This window comes from Dipteris shenzhenensis, chromosome 7 (assembly GCF_047967505.1).
Source record: "Dipteris shenzhenensis isolate YYH24624 ecotype China chromosome 7, Dip_SZ_1.0, whole genome shotgun sequence".
Taxonomy (NCBI): domain Eukaryota; kingdom Viridiplantae; phylum Streptophyta; class Polypodiopsida; order Gleicheniales; family Dipteridaceae; genus Dipteris; species Dipteris shenzhenensis.
Window position 1 is genome coordinate 57,132,246 of NC_141602.1, and position 17,621 is coordinate 57,149,866.

Genomic DNA, 17,621 nt, shown 5'->3' on the forward strand with positions numbered 1-17,621 from the left:
AATGCAAGTAGAAAATAATTGAAATGTAATTGAAGATTGCTTTGGCTTTGAGAGCCATTGCATATGGCTTTGGCTATAGATGCATACATGAAGTAGGCAAAATTAGGGCATGGCGCCACGGCCTAGTTTTGTCTAGTTCAAGTTTTCAAATAGTACCCAAATCCATATGCATGGCTCTCAAAACAAAACCAACCTGACACGCCTTGTCACCAAAATGAAAGCCTTTGAAAAGAAACGAAAAGCTTAAGGAAGACATGTTATCCAACAGTGCACAACTCTATCATGGCATGCCACCCATCAATGCAAGCCTCACGTAAGCAAGGAAATGAAAAGCAAAGCAAGCCCCATCAATGACCAATGCTCCATTAATGATCAATGCCCCTCAATGATCAATGCTCCAATGATCAAAGCCCCATCAATGATCAATGCAAGTAGAAAAGAATGGAAATGTAACTGAAGATTGCTTTGGCTTTGAGAGCTATTGCATATGGCTTTGGCTACTACATGCATACTTGGAGTAGGAAAAACTAGGCCGTGGCACCACGACTTGCTTTTGTCTACAATAAGTATGCAAATAGCACCCAAAGCCATATCCAATGGCTCTCAAAACAAAACCAATCTGCCACGCCTCGTCACTGAAATGAAAACAAATGGAAAGCTTAAGCAAGGCATCTTATCCAACATTGCACAGCTCTATCATGGCATGCCATCCATCAATGCAAGCCTCACATATGCAATCAAGTGAAAAGCAAAGCAAGCCCCATCAATGATCAAAGCTCCATTAATGATCAATTCCCCATCACTGATCAATGCTCCAATGATCAAAGCCCCATCAATTATCAATGCAAGTAGAAAATAATGGAAATGTAACTAAAGATTGCTTTGGCTTTGAGGGCCATTACATATGGCTTTGGCTACTACTTGCATACTTGGAGTAGGAAAAACCAGGCCATGGAACCATGGCTTGAATTTGTCTACTCCAAGTTTTCAAATAGTACCCAAAGCCATATGCAATGGCTCTCAAAGCAAAACCAATCTTCCATTTCTTGTCACCCAAATGAAAGCCCATGAAAAGAAATGGAAAGCTTAAGCAAGGCATGTTATCCAACATTGCACAGATCTATCATGGCATGTCATCCATCAATGCAAGCCTCACATATGCAAGCAGATGAAAACCAAAGCAAGACCCATCAAATATCAATTCTCCATTAATGATCAATGCTGCATCAATGATCAATGCTTCAATGATCAAAGCCCCATCAATGATCAATGCAAGTAGAAAATAATGGAAATGTAACTAAAGATTGCTTTGTCTTTGAGAGCCATTGCATATGGCTTTGGCTACTACTTGCATACTTGGATTATAGGCCGTGGTGCCATGGCCTAGTTTTGTCTACTCCAAGTTTTCAAATAGTACCCAAAGCCATATGCAATGGCTCTCAAAACAAAACCAATCTGCCATGTCTTATCACCCAAATGAAAGCCCATGAAAAGAAATGGAAACCTTCAGCAAGGTATGTTATCCAACATTGCACAGGGCATGCCATCCATCAATGCAAGCCTCACATATGCAAGAAGATGGAAAGCAAAGCAAGCCCCATCAATGATCAATGCTCCATTAATGATCAATGCCCCATCAATTATCAATGCTCCAATGATCAAAGCCCCATCAATAATCAATGCAAGTAGAAAAGAATGGAAATGTAACTGAAGATTACTTTGGCTTTGAGAGCCATCGCATATGGCTTTGGCTACCACATGCATACTTGGAGTAGGCAAAACTAGGCCATGGCATCAAGGCATGGCAGATTGGTTTTGTTTTAAGAGACATTGCATATGGCTTTGGGTACTATTTGAAAACTTGGAGTAGACAAAACCAGGCCATGGCACCATGGCCTGGTTTTGTCTACTCCAAGTTTTCAAATAGTACCCAAAGCCATATGCAATGTCTCTTAAAACAAAACCAATCTGCCATGCCTTGACTATAGCCCATGAAAAGAAATGGAAAGCTAAAGCAAGACATGTTATCCAACATTGCACAACCATGCCATCCATCAATGCAAGCCTCACATATGTAAGCAGGTGAAAAGCAAGGCAAGCCCTATCAATGATCAATGCTCCATTAATGATCAATGCCCCATCAATTGTTAATGCTCCAATGATCAAAGCCCCGTCAATGATCAATGCAAGTAGAAAAGAATGGAAATGTAACTCAAGATTGCTTTGTCTTTGAGAGCCATTGCATATGGCTTTGGCTACTACATGCATACTTGGAGTAGGGAAAACCAAGCCATGGTGCCATGGCTTGGTTTTGTCTACTCCAAGTATGCAAATAGTACCCAAAGCCATATGCAATGTCTCTCAAAACAAAACCAATCTGCCATGTCTTGTCACCCAAATGAAAGCCCATGAAAAGAAATGGAAAGCTTAAGCAAGGCATGTTATGCATGTTATCCAACATTGCACAGCTCTATCATGGCATGCCATCCATCAATGCAAGCCTTACTATGCAAGCAGATGAAAAGCAAAGCAATCCCCATCAATGATCAATGCTCCATTAATGATCAATGCCCCATCAATGATCAATGCATGTAGAAAAGAGTGGAAATGTTACTGAAGATTGCTTTGGCTTTGAGCACCATTGCATATGGCTTTGGCTACTACATGCATACTTGGAGTAGGCAAAACTGGGTCATAGCACCATAGCTTGGTTTTGTCTACTCCAAGTTTTCAAATAGTACCCAAAGCCATATGCAATGGCTCTCAAAACAAAACCAATCTGCCATGTCTTGTCACCCAAATGAAAGCCCATGAAAAGAAATGGAAAGCTTAAGCAATACATGTTATCCAACATTGACAGTTCTATCATGGCATGCCACCCATCAATGCAAGCCTCACATATGCAAGAAAAAGCAAAGAAAGCCCCATCAATTATCAATGCTCCATCAATGATCAATGCCCCATCAATGATCAATGCTCCAATGATCAAAGCCCCATTAATGATAAATGCAAGTAGAAAATAATGGAAATTTAACTGAAGATTGCTTTGGCTTTGAGAGCCATTGCATATGGCTTTGGTTACTACATGCATAGTTGGAGTGGGCAAAACTAGGCCGTGGCACCACCGCCTAGTTTTTTCTACTTCAAATATGCATATAGTACCCAAAGCCATATGCAATGGCTCTCAAAACCAAACCAAGCTACCACCACGTCTTGTCAGCCAAATGAAAGCCCATGAAAAGCAATGGGAAGCTTAAGGCAATGGAAATCCTTTCAAGGAAATGGAAAGCCTTTCAACGTTATAAGCATTGCAAAGATAATATCCACATAGGTAGCACTGGCATTACTAAACATGGGAACATAGGTATCCACATTTGTGTGCTCTAGTTTTTGGAGGTGAGGAAGACACTGTTGCCAAAGTTGGAGAGGGAGTCTTTCTTGGTAGCTAGAGAGGGAGTCTTTCTTGGGAGCTAGAGAGGGAGCCAATGCAGTGGTGATCAAAGGAACCGCAAAACTTTAGTACAAAAGCCACAAAAGCAACAATGTCTCATGAGCTGGAAGAGGGGAGGGCTTTAGCTGAAAGTTAACGATGAGTGAAGCTATGGTTTAAAGATTGACGTGAGAGAGGGAGGGAGATGGGCAAGATGGGCCACGATGTTCTTGCATTACTTGCTAGTGCTGAAGAAGAAATGATTGAATCAAAGATGATAATCTATTTTTTATGGATCTGGTTTTGCAGAAGAAATGATTGAATCAAAGACGATAATCTATTTTGAAATTTGTTTGTTTTCAATCACGAAGTGTAGGCGATCAGATGGTGATTATGATCCTTACAATGGAGGTGCTTCGTCTTTTGAAAGCTATAACAATCGATTTTGATGCGGTTCCTCCTCCTCTTTTTCAATCTTGGGTTGTATGCAAGCACTTCTTTTTGTGTGCCCTCTCATTTTTAATCTGGGTCCTCCTTTCTTCTTTCTGTCCATGCTTGAATCACTCTTTGCTCCCAATTGGAGTGATTGATTTGAGCTAGCTACACTTACACACTGCATAGTAGAAAATGTGAGAGAGGGAGGGAGATGGGTGAAAGGGACAAAGAGTGAAGGAATGTGTGAATAGGGGGGACAAAAGAGTTGATGAGGGAGTGTGCTGCAATGGCAATTCAACGGAAGATGATGGCAACTGAAGAAGCAAGTGAGCCAAGGCAGAGGTGCTTTCAGATAGGGGATGTAAGCAATGCTTGCTCACTTGTGGCAAATTTCACAAGTGGTGTCACCTTTTTCATTGCACCAACATTGAACACATTTCGATGAGCATACATAGATGTTTTGATGAGGAGATGTGAAACAGAGATTTTAGATGAGGAGATGTGAAAGAGCACAACACATAGTGGCCAACATTGAGTTAAAAGTCCGACAGGTGCACAATGACTTTGTAAAAAACACACAAGAGATATTTTTAGCACACAAGAGATCTTTAGCATGCACAAAAATGCCTCCATCTCTATCCTACCTCTCCAGAGAATCTGTTACTCGTCCCAGGTTCCAATTTCTATTCATTTTCTTTAATTTGACAACCAAAATTCTGAAGATTCCCCCCACCCAAATGCATTGAAACCTACTTGAGGACCTTCCCTGTCTTGGGTTTTAAATGATCCTTGATCGTCCTCTCAAAAAAAAGCAATCTCGGCAAACAAAAGAGGCAGCGATCAATGCGGTTGCAATGTGGAGCCCAATTCTTGAAAATGTTAGATATGCTCAATGCCCCACCCTCTTGCTAACCTTTTGGTAAATTGAAAGAATGACTACAAATTGTTGAAAATGAAACAGTGAGAAAAGTGAAGAAAATCAGATCAGATGGTGGTGGTGAGTTTGTTTCACAGAGTTGGAAGATTTTTGCAAGATCAAAGGGATCAAGCAACAAACAATGGCACCACATACACCTCAGCAAAATTCAGTTGTTGAATGCCGAATGTAGACCACCGTGGAGATGGGGAGGTGTATGTTGAAAGGTGCTCGACTGCCGAACCACTTTTGTGCTGAGGCTATAGTTTACATCCTTAATCACAGCTATACAAAGGCACTCAAAGGTAAAACACCACACCAGGCTTATAGCTATACAAAGGCACTCAAAGGTAAGAAGTCCTCTGTCTCCCATTTCAAAACGTTTAGGTGTGAATGCTATGCACATGTACCAAACAAAGAGAGAAACAAGCTATAACCAAAAAGCACCAAATGTATCTTTTTAGGCTATTGTGATGAGAAGAAATCCTATAAGTTGTATGACCGAGAGGCAAAGAAGATCATAGCGAGCCGCGATGTGGTGTTCAAGGAGAAGCCACATGTAGTGGAGGCAGAGAATAGCTCTTCCACTTTATCATCTTGTGAAGAGGTAATTCGCTATGGACCTATTTCGGGAGCTATAAAGGAGGAGGAAATATCAGATGATGAAGGTATAAGTCACCAACCTATTGTTACACCACCAGAAAAGCCATTGCTATAATGGGTAAGGCAACTCTACGACCGTGATAACTAGATGCTTATGTCTGTTGAGCACCATGCAGATGGACCAAGGCAGTCTCAAAGAATCGAGGAGCAAAGGAGGGCTTCTACTCACATAGTTAATATGGCCTTGATGGCTGAGATTATTGCAGAAGTAAAGGAGCCTGTGAGTTTGGAGGAAGCACTTGCAGATTGAGATTGGAAAAACTCTATGCAAGTAGAACATGATAGCATCATGAAGAATGAAACTTGGGAGCTGGTAGATCGACCACCTAACAAAAAGGTTATTGGCACCAAGTGGGTTTGGAAGGTAAAGTACAAGGCCGATAAAAGTACAAAGCCAGATTGGTTGCACAAGGACTTTCGCAGATTGAAGAATTTGATTTTTAGGAATCTTTTGCTCCGACTGCCAGAATGACCACTATTCGCACAATACTATCAATGGTTGCTCATAAAAAGTGGCCAGTTTATCAAATGGATGTTAAATTAGCATTCTTGAATAGTGACCTCAAGGAGTAGGTGTACGTGGCTCAGCCACCAGGGTTTGAGGCCCCCCATTTTGAGAACAAGGTATATAAGCTCAAGAAGGCTTTGTACGGGCTAAAACAAGCCCCAAGAGCATGTTACCAATGGATAGACAATTTTTTTCATAAATTAAACTTCAAAAGATGTGCCTCAGATGCTAACTTGTATGTGTACAGGAAAGGTGGAAAATCTGCTATTATTGTTCTATATGTGGATGATCTCCTTATTACAGGTGACTATGAAGACATGATCCAGCAGACAAGAAAGGCATTGAGCACTAAGTTTGAGATGACAGACTTAGGCTTGATGCACTATTGTTTAGGGATTGAAGTCTCATTCAAGATCTTCATCTCTCAACAAAAATATGCAAGGGAGATCTTGAAGGCATTTGGTATGTCCAAGTGCAAGGAGATAGCTACACCTATGGAGGTAAATGTGAGGTTGTCTATGGAGGATGCCTCACCACTAGCAGACAAGGAAGTTGGTCGATAGTGTCATCTATCTGTGCAACACCAAACCGGACATCAGTTTTGCTGTTGACATTTTGAGCAGGTTCTCCAATAAGCCCCGGGAGAATCATTGGAATGCAGGGATGCAAGTGCTCAGGTATGTGAAGGGCACTCTTGATTATGGCATCACTTATGGTACGAGCACTTCCTTGGTTGGTCATTGTGACTCGGATTGGGGCTAGAGATGTTGATTCCAAGAAATCAGTTTCTGGATATTGTTTCTCTTTATGTTCAGGAATCTTCTCTTGGATCAGTAAGAAACAACCAACAATGGCATTGTCTTCTATCGAGGCTGAGTACAAGGCAATGGGCATTGTTTTCTACTAAGGCTGAGTATAAGGCAACATGTTTTGCTGCTTGTGAAGTGGTGTGGGGGCTGAGGAGAATCTTATGGCACATGGGAGTGCAAGAGGGTGAGGCAACTATGCTAAGGTGCGACAATCAAAGTTGCATGGCCATTGCTAAAAATCCAGTATTTCATGCATGCACAAAACATATAGAGATTTAATATCACTATGTGCATGATTTGATTGAGGATAGTGGAATTGGTCTACTGTCCAACAGAGCAAAATGGAGCAAATATCTTCACCAAGGCACTCGGGAAGGATCAGCTTCAGGATCATCTTCAGAGACTCGGCATTAGGCCGATAAGGTAGTTCACCTATGGGTGGACATTGAGGGGGGGTGTTAGATATGCTCAATGCCCCACCCTCCTAGTAACCACCAATGGTCCAAGATGCTCAAGTTGTAAGGCCCCCATATGAGGAGAAGCCATGTGTGAGCCCAAGACACTAGATGGCCTGACTTGGATCCTAGCTTGCATGTCAAAAAGGTCTATCAATGAGATCGTTCATGGTAGAAAGGTGATTGCGATGGTATAGGGAATATTCCTTGAATATTCCATGGACGACTAGTCATTTCCACCAACTAGGTTGATTAGTCGGCTTCACCGACTAGGTTGACTAGTTGATTCCAATGACTACATTGATCCAACTACTGTCCTCATAGCTAATAAAGAGGTGACCTTCCCAGTCCATTGTATCATATCAGTTCAAATCATATCAAATCTTCTAGCTAGTAGGTATTCACCTAGTATCTATCTAGATCGCCATCTAAGCTCCAGCTCCACTGTGGGAGCGCACAGAGCCATCATCTGTACTACATCAGTATTGAAGGAAATTTTCTCTCCAATTTGTTGTGTACTCTCTATTCTTTGTTCAGTTTCTGTTGTGCTGCACCGTGTAATTTAATAGAAAAGGCTCACAAGACCACTAGGTAGAGTTCCTAGTCACTACACACAAATCACAAGGTCTTACAGAGACTCTTAGACTCTTGAGCTTCAAGCCTCGAATTATTAGAGAGGAGAGCTTCATGATGGAAGCTCATAAGGATGGGCATATTCATAGTCTAAGCCCTAAGTCTTTGGTTTTCAATAAAGTCTTGCTTTTTTATCATGCACAATGTAATGCTTCAATAGTACCATTGGTTGTGGCTATCACATCCTAATTAACATATCAGCCAATTGCAAGTGTTCTTGAACTGATACGTTCTTTGCCTCAAGGTTCAAGTTTGTGTTCAACATTGCAAAGTGTTACAAAAACTATGCAGGTTGATGAGCTTCCTAAGACATATGATGGATATGTTGCATTTGAGCTTCCTCTATGTGGTTCAAAATCTTCAATGACTGGAAAGGAGAGGAAACATGCCTATCATCCCTAGATTGATTATGTTACTTGTACTAGTGATAGTTTTCCTAGGGTGGTCTGTTTTAGTAGCTGTGTAGGCAACTTGAGATGTATCAATATGGAATGTCTCTACTACTCTAGAGTGAATGTTTCAAATGTGATGCAATGGAAAGGATGATTGAAACGAGTATGTGATTTTGGCTTGATCAGAGCAGAGGATGGAAATCTTATTTGTCGCCATTGTGTGCTAGCTCCAAAATGTGTTTCTACTTGTCCTACTGTGATGTACTTTTGCATGCCTAGGGACCACGTAACCACCACAAGATGTGCTATTCGTCTTGGCAATCATCCTCATCCCTATGAAGAAGGTACAAGTAGAGTGGATGAGGACAACATTGAGGCAATGTAATGGGGCAAGAGCAAATATGAACCCATTCACGATGCCAAAACAACTTGTCATAGGTGTGGGCAGAGACATGATACTAGATATGCTTATGGAGGGTGATCCTGTGGGAGAGACCATAGAGATTGGAGATGAGGAATTTTCCAAGTTGCTGGACTTTGCAACACCCCTATCTAGTAGTAAGAGGATTGAGAAATGCTTGGAGCATGCAAAAAAGGCCCAAGGCATGACATTCAAAGGTTTTGAGGCCGTGCTAGACCTCAAAGAGAAATGCAGGTACCCTTTCATTCATAGCATTTTTTTTCTTGGACAACTAAATGCTTGGCATCAACCACATGTGTTCAAAATGTCAACCAAGGGTCCTGGTAATGGCCTAGTTTTTATGAACAAAATGAGACCAGGAGGAAATTTAGATTAAATGTGGGTTCATTTCGATCATATTCATAGAGTATCTAGTTGGCCAACTATGTCTGCTCATGTGTATGATCCCTTTGTTCACGAACTGTTGACAATTGCAACATGCGAGTTTAAGGTTGAAGACAGGTATGCACAAATAGAGTTCTCGAGAATGCTTAATAAAGTTGTGGAGACAAATGGGTTTTCAAAACTAGAGCTTAGAGGATTTATGGTGGCTGATGAGGCAAATGCAAACTGGCTAGCAGTACGCACAATCTACTTTGGTGGTGCCAAGAAAATAGACCCAAGTAAAGAAAGGAGTTGTGCATTTCATTGGGAGCAAAGCATGGTTCATTATACCATAAGTGCATAACACCAGGTTCTCAAGAGAAACATAAATCTCTATGCAGAAGATGGAAAATGCACCCTCTACTAATTCAGCTGAGGTGTGCAAGAATGATTGAGGAAATTTTGGTAGGCAGGTCATGCAATACAAGCAGAGATTCTTGCACTAGAAATGTGGTTGGCTTGGTGGGACATTAGAGTATTTCATTGGGGCTCCTGGTTTGTTTCACAAGATGAATCTAGTTTGTTTGTCCCTTCCACTAACCTCTCAGAGTCCAAGCATGCAAGCATGAGAGCAAGTGTTGGACACAAGGATCGTGGTTCACTCTTTGAGGCTACAGGGGCCAATTTATCTATGGCAGTACTGCAGAGTGAGGTACAATGCATATCTTAAAGGTGTACGATCAGGGTGTGGCCTAGGTATGGTTGACCTTGTAGACCAGTTTAATAGTGGTAGTGTGGGCGTATCATCTGGAAAACGATTGGTTGACATGGCAAATGCATCGATGCATGAGATGGGATGTGAAAATGATATGCCACATACAAGTGAATATCAATGAACTATCAGAACAAAACAACCTGTGTAGGTTGATCCTCATGTGTTTTGGATGATGATAGTCATAGACCTAAATATGTGATAGTTACTACAAGTGCACAATGTACTCCGCATGCAGAGGTGGGGGGGACAGATCTGGTAGTGGTAGAGGAGACAAAAGTGCCTAAAACAATATGGGCGATTCAAAGGACACAGCCGAAAAGCAAAGTCACTTGCTTTGGTAAGTTGGCTGAGAAATCGGGGAGATGTGGAACGTTCATATCAGATGGTGAGGGAAAATATGCTTCGGTATGTTGCAAAACCAAATGACTCCCTCTTTTATGCCTCCTGGAAATCTGCGTCTTCCCCAAAAACATGGTGCACTCACTCTTGAAATGCACCTGTAGTGTGGCCAGTGGAAGAGGGGACATATTTGTTACAACGAGAGGTGCAAATGTTAAAAACAAATGGTTTTGTGATGCTTGAAGATGTTAATGCCTCAGGCTCAGGGTTAAAACAACAATCCATGCCAAATGTCCCGAGTGGAGAGCCCATAGATTCAGAGATGGCAAGGCCGTGAAATGGGGATCCAAATTGACAAAAAAATTTCATGAGAGCATAGACAGAGGTCGTGGGTTGGAGGCATTAGTTGTTTGAGAGGCCATTGTTAAATGCAATGAGTCACATGTTTATGTCAGTATAGAAGGATCCAGGGAGCTGGGGCTTACTTATTCAATTTCGACATTTGAGCTGCCACGTTGCAGTTGCGAAGGTTTTCAAAGGAGAGAAGCCCAAAAATCGGTGTATATTCCTTGCAAGAACATTTACTATATCTTCATGAATGTTTTGGGGTTGGATCCACATGTGCATGAATTCATGCACCAGGCTGGGCTCTCAAAGGTGGAGTTGTTTCAGTCTCTTGTGGGGAGGAGATGCAATGTGCTTGCATAGATGAAATGGCAATATTGTTTGGAGAGAAATTTGGGAATTGAGACTTTCTGGAGAAATGACTTTTTGGACCAGTGTCACAAGTTTTGTTTAGACCTCCTTAGTAAGTAGTATAGATTTGGTGCCTTTATGGCTTTTTTGTTCAATGCCTTGGTGGCATTATGGGTGCTATGCATTTGGGAACAAGAAGGGCAATTTTAGTTTGACCTGTATCGAATTTGGTTTGTCTCGTTGTGATGTTTGCATAGAGTATTAAAGGAGGGAAGTCAATATAGAACAATGATATGGAGCTAGTGGCATCAAACCAGGGATGTTTTTATCGAAGCTATGCTTATATATTAATATAAAATCTTGGCGAAAGTTTATCGAGATAGTTTTTTTAGTTTCACAATATTTGTATAATAGATTACACTTTTATATATTTTCTTTTGAATTTAGAAGAAAAAGTTGTAAATTATGGCGAAACTTTAAAATTTTTCTCATAAAAGTTTCAAATCTTGGCGAATTTTCAAACCTTTATTTTTATCAAGGCATACAAACTTTCGACACCAATATAAAAGTTTCGCTTCTTAACGAAACTAATAGGAAAAAATCATCCATGCATCAAACTGATATGGCTGCAATCGTCTTCTCTAAATAAGCTAAAGGAGTTGAAGGTCATCTTACCAAAATGCACAAAGGTGAGCACCAACGCACCAAGGTGAGTTTGATTGTTCACAAGTTCTGTTTGTATGAGGCAATTTTCTACTCTTAATTTGGGTTGTATCTTGTGCCTCATCCGTTGAACTAAGTGCATATTTTATCATCAAGTATCAAGACTTCTACTATTCTTTGTCGCTACTTTGTTAGTCATTCGAAGCTCTAGTGTGGATTTAAAACATTTTGCACATAGCTGCTCTGATTCTTAGCATCTCAATTTCAAGGAACGCAATGTTTAGAATCAATGTTAAACTCTCTTGAATGATATAATGTCAATTTCATTCATGGTCTATTTTAATATGAGATAATGTTATTGTTGTTGCGTCTCTTTCTTCGCGTAGTTCTAGTGCTTCATTACCAAGAAATCACTCATTGAATCTGTTGCTCCTCTTTCTTCATGTCATTCCAGAAAGCTCATATCCTCGATTGAAAAAGCTACATGAAGGAGTGCAAGCCTTTTTTTGGTGACATAATAATACACTTTTTGAGTATTATGGGTTGGATGTATGAAGGATTCTTTGCAGTTGATTGAAAAATTTCTAGTGAATCACACTTTGAGAACTAATTTTGATTAATCAAAAACCATTGCAAGTAAAGCACAAAATAGACTTGGTCTATAGTGGAGGGAGTATATGGGTCTCATCTCCATGGAATTTCATGATAGAGACCATCATATTGTGGGTATTGGTGCAAATTTTGATTAATAGAGTTCTATTAAGGGTCTATCAATTATACAAATGATTGTTGTTTGTTTTCCATCCAAAGTTGTTTGAGAACTATGGTCTTTTGTTTATGTTTGAATGGAGTAGGGTGATTCTAAAAACTCTTATGTCTCAAGAGGTAGCCCCTCGTGGATCCACTAAATACTTGGATCGTGCAACTCCATTGATTGAGTGTTTGGCATCTTTTCATTGGTGCCTGTGAATATTGACACCGAGTGTTATTAGTGATCTCAGTCATCCTTCATTAATATGCCAGGTGACTAGGATTAACCTTGATTACTTTTATTTTTAAATAAAAGTAATCAAGGTTGTACAAATTATACATTTCTTTAAATAATTCCTCACTGGGCAGTCATCCTCCATATTGTTTGGCAAAAACCATTCAAGGAATTGAAGTCCATGCTTTGCAAGTAGACATGGCACTTTGGAAGAGCTCATGGAAGTCATCACTAAGTCTCAACTCAGCATATGAGGTGAGTATGAGGCTCAAGGGTGATTTGATAATAGCTTCATTAATATTTGAGAAGTGACTTCAAATTCCTTTTTGTTAACATTCTATCAAAACACTAGATCTTTCCTTGTTTCAATCGCAACATCCTCCTCCCAACACATCTTTCTACAAGATCGAATCCCATAAAGAATTTTCCTTAGACTTATCTATGTGGAATGTTGTTCTACAGATGGGGCTTCTAAATATATTGAAGGTTACTACAATTCCTTGCTTACTCTATTCCGCCAATTGCCAAACAAAACAATTCTACCAATTGCCAAAAAGTATGTTCTACACCAGAAAAGCTATTTTGCAAATATATATGTAATGACACAAAAGCTATTCCATCAAAAAGGGCTTTTGGCCTACCAAACAGGCTTTATGCTTGCCAAATAGGCTTTATGCCTGCTAAATGGGCTTTATGCCTACCGGTGAAAAGATTGTTATCTACTGGATTTTAAAAATAAAAGCTGTTCTTTTTAAAAAAAGGTTGCTCTACCAAACAAGTTGTTCTACCAAAAAAGCTATTTTGCAAAATTATATATTCCCCAAAAGATGATCTGCCCCAAAAAATCTAGTTTGCAAAACTATATACTACTAAAAAGCTATTATGCCAGTTATCTTATGTATCGATAATGTGCGGTGGCCATCTCGTCCAACCCATGGTTCTTGCCATTCCAAGTATTAGCTATCGTTTATTCTCATTCTTTGCATATTTTCTGTCATTCCTGTTACTGAGAAAGTTTCTTCTTCTACCTTCATCCAAATAGTGGATTTTTTACCTTCTATTTTTAATGTACTTTTTCATGCGTGTAGAAAGTCTAAGAAACCTATATGACTGGCACATGCAAGATATTGATTTTACAAATTGCAATACGAATACAACTACTAATATTTAAGTAATATGCTAGTGTCCTAACTATTCGCAAGACTTCTTTGCAATACTATTGGACTCTAATATTCTCGATGTTGCTTCAATCAAATTTCTTACAACATTTCTCTCTTTTTATGCATGTTCTCGATGGGAGATAAAGACTTGGAATCAGCTATAAAGATAGCCGAGTTGGATACAATGTTGAAGGATGACATTTCATATAATTATAGTCCATGATACGATATTATTTAGTTGCAACCAAGGATGAGTTATGATCTCTTGTGAGCTTAGTCTTATTCATGTATTCATTGGGCTTCAATTTCCAAAAGGCGTAAATCTTTGCATGTCACCAAGGCAATAATAAAACACTACCCCTGATGTTTGCAGGGAGGATGGGTCCTAATGGACACTGTGTCATGTCTCATCTTCATATATTTTTTTCGCTCTTTTTCATTAAACAATAGGATCCAAGTTTCATTTTAAGGTGGTAATTATGTGCTCCATGACAAAAGAAGGAACTTTGAAGTATATCGAGTGAGTAATGAACGAATTAATAAAGACATACCAAGGACTCTAAAATTTAGAGAGCTATCAGTGACAATAAGCAGGTCTCTCAGGGTTAAGTAAAACCTACCCACTTTGAAGAGGGGAAAATTTTATTGTGAGCTTTTTAATGCGAGCTTTTTTGGAAATTTATCAAAGTTTGCGAGCTTTTTTAGAGTCCCATAAAAAAAGACCTACTAATCAAAAAATAACAAAGTAATTACTTATCCTGTATCTATGGATTTATCCTAGGAAATACCAAAGCAATTAGCAATTCTATGGACTAAAAAAGACAAAGCTATTAATCCAAGTAATTTATATTGCAAGTCAGTAACAAATGATATCATATATAAAAATGAGCCATCACAATACCAGCAAATATGTATTATGCATTCAAGTCTATGGATTGTTGCTAAGGCAACAAAGGTTTAATGAAACTTCAAGTAAGCATATGCCAATTTTCATGTAGTTCTATGATTTGAAAAGGCCAAAGCAATTAGTAAAATGTTCCAAATTAAGAACATTGTGTTGACTCAACACAACAAATTTTGAGCAAAAAAAAGTGTCACATCAAAAAGTGGGCTATCATAACACCAACCAAGTTTATATTTTGCATTCAGGTCTATGGATTGATCCTAGGTCGGCTAAGCACTGATGAAACATCCATAGTGGAAAGGGTTGGTTGATGAATAAGCATGTGTTGATTTGGATCCAATCCCAATACACGGATGAAGATGTAGTAGATATGTTTGCATGCCAGGTAAGGTTTTTGACCCAACTCTCTTTTTTGAAAATCTGGACATGTACACATGGGTTCAGTCTTGATGTGCACATCGTAAGACATCCGAGCTTGTCAGACCCTGTTGTTCTCAAATGGAAAATACTATGATGAAGAAGCTCCACTGTCATTTCTCCCATGACAACAATGTGCATAGATTGAGCACTAGCTATTCTTTTTGCAGCCTCCTTAGATATGCCATGCCTCCATTTTGTGGTTCTTACCAATGTGTGTTGAGCTAAATTCCTTGGTATGGATGCCGACCCTCCATGTGCATCACAAAAATTAGTTGGCATCGGTGCTGATCCTTGAGGTTCATTTGGTGTCCTCCAATTTACATGGGGTTGATCCACTATTTGCAGTCTAAAACCAGCCTTGATGAGATTGCCTATTTCCTCACTTGTGATGTTTGTTTCCACATCCACCTTCCACACAGATGGACGTTCAGGAACATGCATGATATTATGATCTAGGTGCCATGTATGAGTTATATCATCATTACAAAACCACATCCATTGTGCTTTTGGTCCTCCCACCCCTGGATGCCACCGTTCAGAGTAGAAACAAGGTGCCACCACTCCTTGTGAACTGCTTTGTATATATCGATTACACTTAACCTTTCCATCTATGAATCTAAGACACTTCACTTTAGAGTTTTTGGAGGTCCTTTGAATTGCCCAAAAGGTACGGTGGATAGGCACCTCAACAATAGAGAGGCCACTAGGAAGGCCTCCTTGTCTCATAGGTGGAGCCATTGGGGCTTGTTCTCTTGTGGGCATGGTCTCATTCTGATCTCCTTCAGCTTCCCCTACATTGCCATGTTTTTCCCATGATGTTTTTGTAGACTCCCCTTGAACTCCACCTTGCTCCATTGTGGAAGCCCTAACATCCACTGGTTGGGTATTATCTTGCGGTTTTATTGAATGCCAATCTCCACCTTCTGTCTCGAACCTAATTTTTCTCGGCCGCCCTCTTTGCTTATGATCTCTGGTCTCCATCACATACCCTGGCTTATGTGAGGTGTTTTCTAAATGTATACTTGATGACTTGCTTCTCTTTCTTTGGACTGTTACCTTATCCCCATGTAATGGTCTTGGTTCTTCATACATTGGTGTCCCTACAACTGTTTCATGCACCATTTGTGCAACTTGTGCTGGTGAAGGTGTACTCCTTGAGGCCACTCTTTGCATCAAGGCTTCCAAGTTAGGACCATCCCCAACATGCCTTCCAATCATATATGCATATTGTTTGGCACTTTGTAATACGGCATTTGCCATGTCTGAGACGCAACAATCATATAATTGTATCTTTGTCTTAAACCCTTCTCCTGCTAGCCAACTACCATGCATGCTTTCAGCTAGATTTGACCTTGGAGTGTGTGCCTCCTCCAAGGAACTCTTTGTTACCTGTGGTAAAAAGGGAGGTAATTAGATTGGCTTATTACATTTATTTAGCTTACTACATTTATCTACAAAATACATACCGCGCTCATGAGATTCCCCCAATGGGCAATCCGCACATCCCACCAACTAAACCATATGTCCATTGAAGGAATGTCGACCACACGGACATGTCCTGCATGCCACCACTTTTGAATGAGATTTGCTTGGTTGGTAGCTTCTTGCTTTGTCTTACATAATCTCCAATTCTCACACATGGTGATATGCTCATTCCTCATATCCTCTTTGATGAATTTCCTTGTGTGCTTATGCAAGGTTTGTTCCCAATGGAAGAGACATGAGTGCTCTCTCCCAACAATTATGTTGTTTGGACCCCCATTGAAAATAGTTCTCACAGCTATCCGATTTGCTCCAGCTTCATCAGACATGAAACCATGAAAATCTGCAGGGGGATACCCACATTCTTTCATTGTGGCATTCAACATCTCCCAAAATAGGATTTGGCTTGCAGCATCTTCATCTTTCATCTCACATGTGGCGATGGTCATTAATTCCTGCACACTGGTAGACAAAGCCAACATTATTAAATATTATACCACAACTCTCTTGATGATAGCAACATGGATACATAAGGATGGAGGGAAGTTATACCTAGGATCATAAACATGACATGCCATTGTGCTCCACCCAATCACTCGATGGGTGTGATCAAATTGTACCCATGAATTCCTCAAATCACCATTTCCTCCTCTTCTCATGTGATTGACAAGATCCACACCAGATGCTGGACCATTGATTGACATTTTTCATCTGGAAAGCCTTGCCCTCGAAAACGACTTCCATGGAAGAATGAATACATAGACCTTTTCTTTAGTAAAAGAAGACTGTCATAACCTTCCCCAACAGGTAACCTTGCCTTCTTCTCTTGTGCAACAATCCGTTTGAACCTATAACATCACAAGTCAACTATTTAGAAGGTCTTTATACCATTCTAAAGTTAAGTAAACTAAAAATCACTTAGCTACAAACAAACATACTGTTGATTCTCAACTAGTGGTACCAATTGCCCAAGAAAGTTGGTCAACTCTATATCTCCCACACTTGCCCCTTCATTATTGTCTCCTCTCATCAATGATGAATTCAAGAGCTCCTTGGCAACACTCATTTGAGCTTTGCATGGTCCAGCATTTTTATCCACCTTCAAAACATCTGCAACAAGCTTCTTTGTTTTCTCTATCATTGCCTTAGATGTTCCTCGCTGCACGGGGTGC

The 17,621-nt window shown here is 40.0% G+C and overlaps 1 pseudogene; it reads right to left on the bottom strand.

Annotated features, from left to right (window-relative positions):
- LOC147900552 (uncharacterized) overlaps positions 1-17,209 on the bottom strand; it is a 64,618-nt pseudogene extending 47,409 nt beyond the window's left edge.
- Between the last annotated feature and the right edge of the window lie 412 nt (positions 17,210-17,621).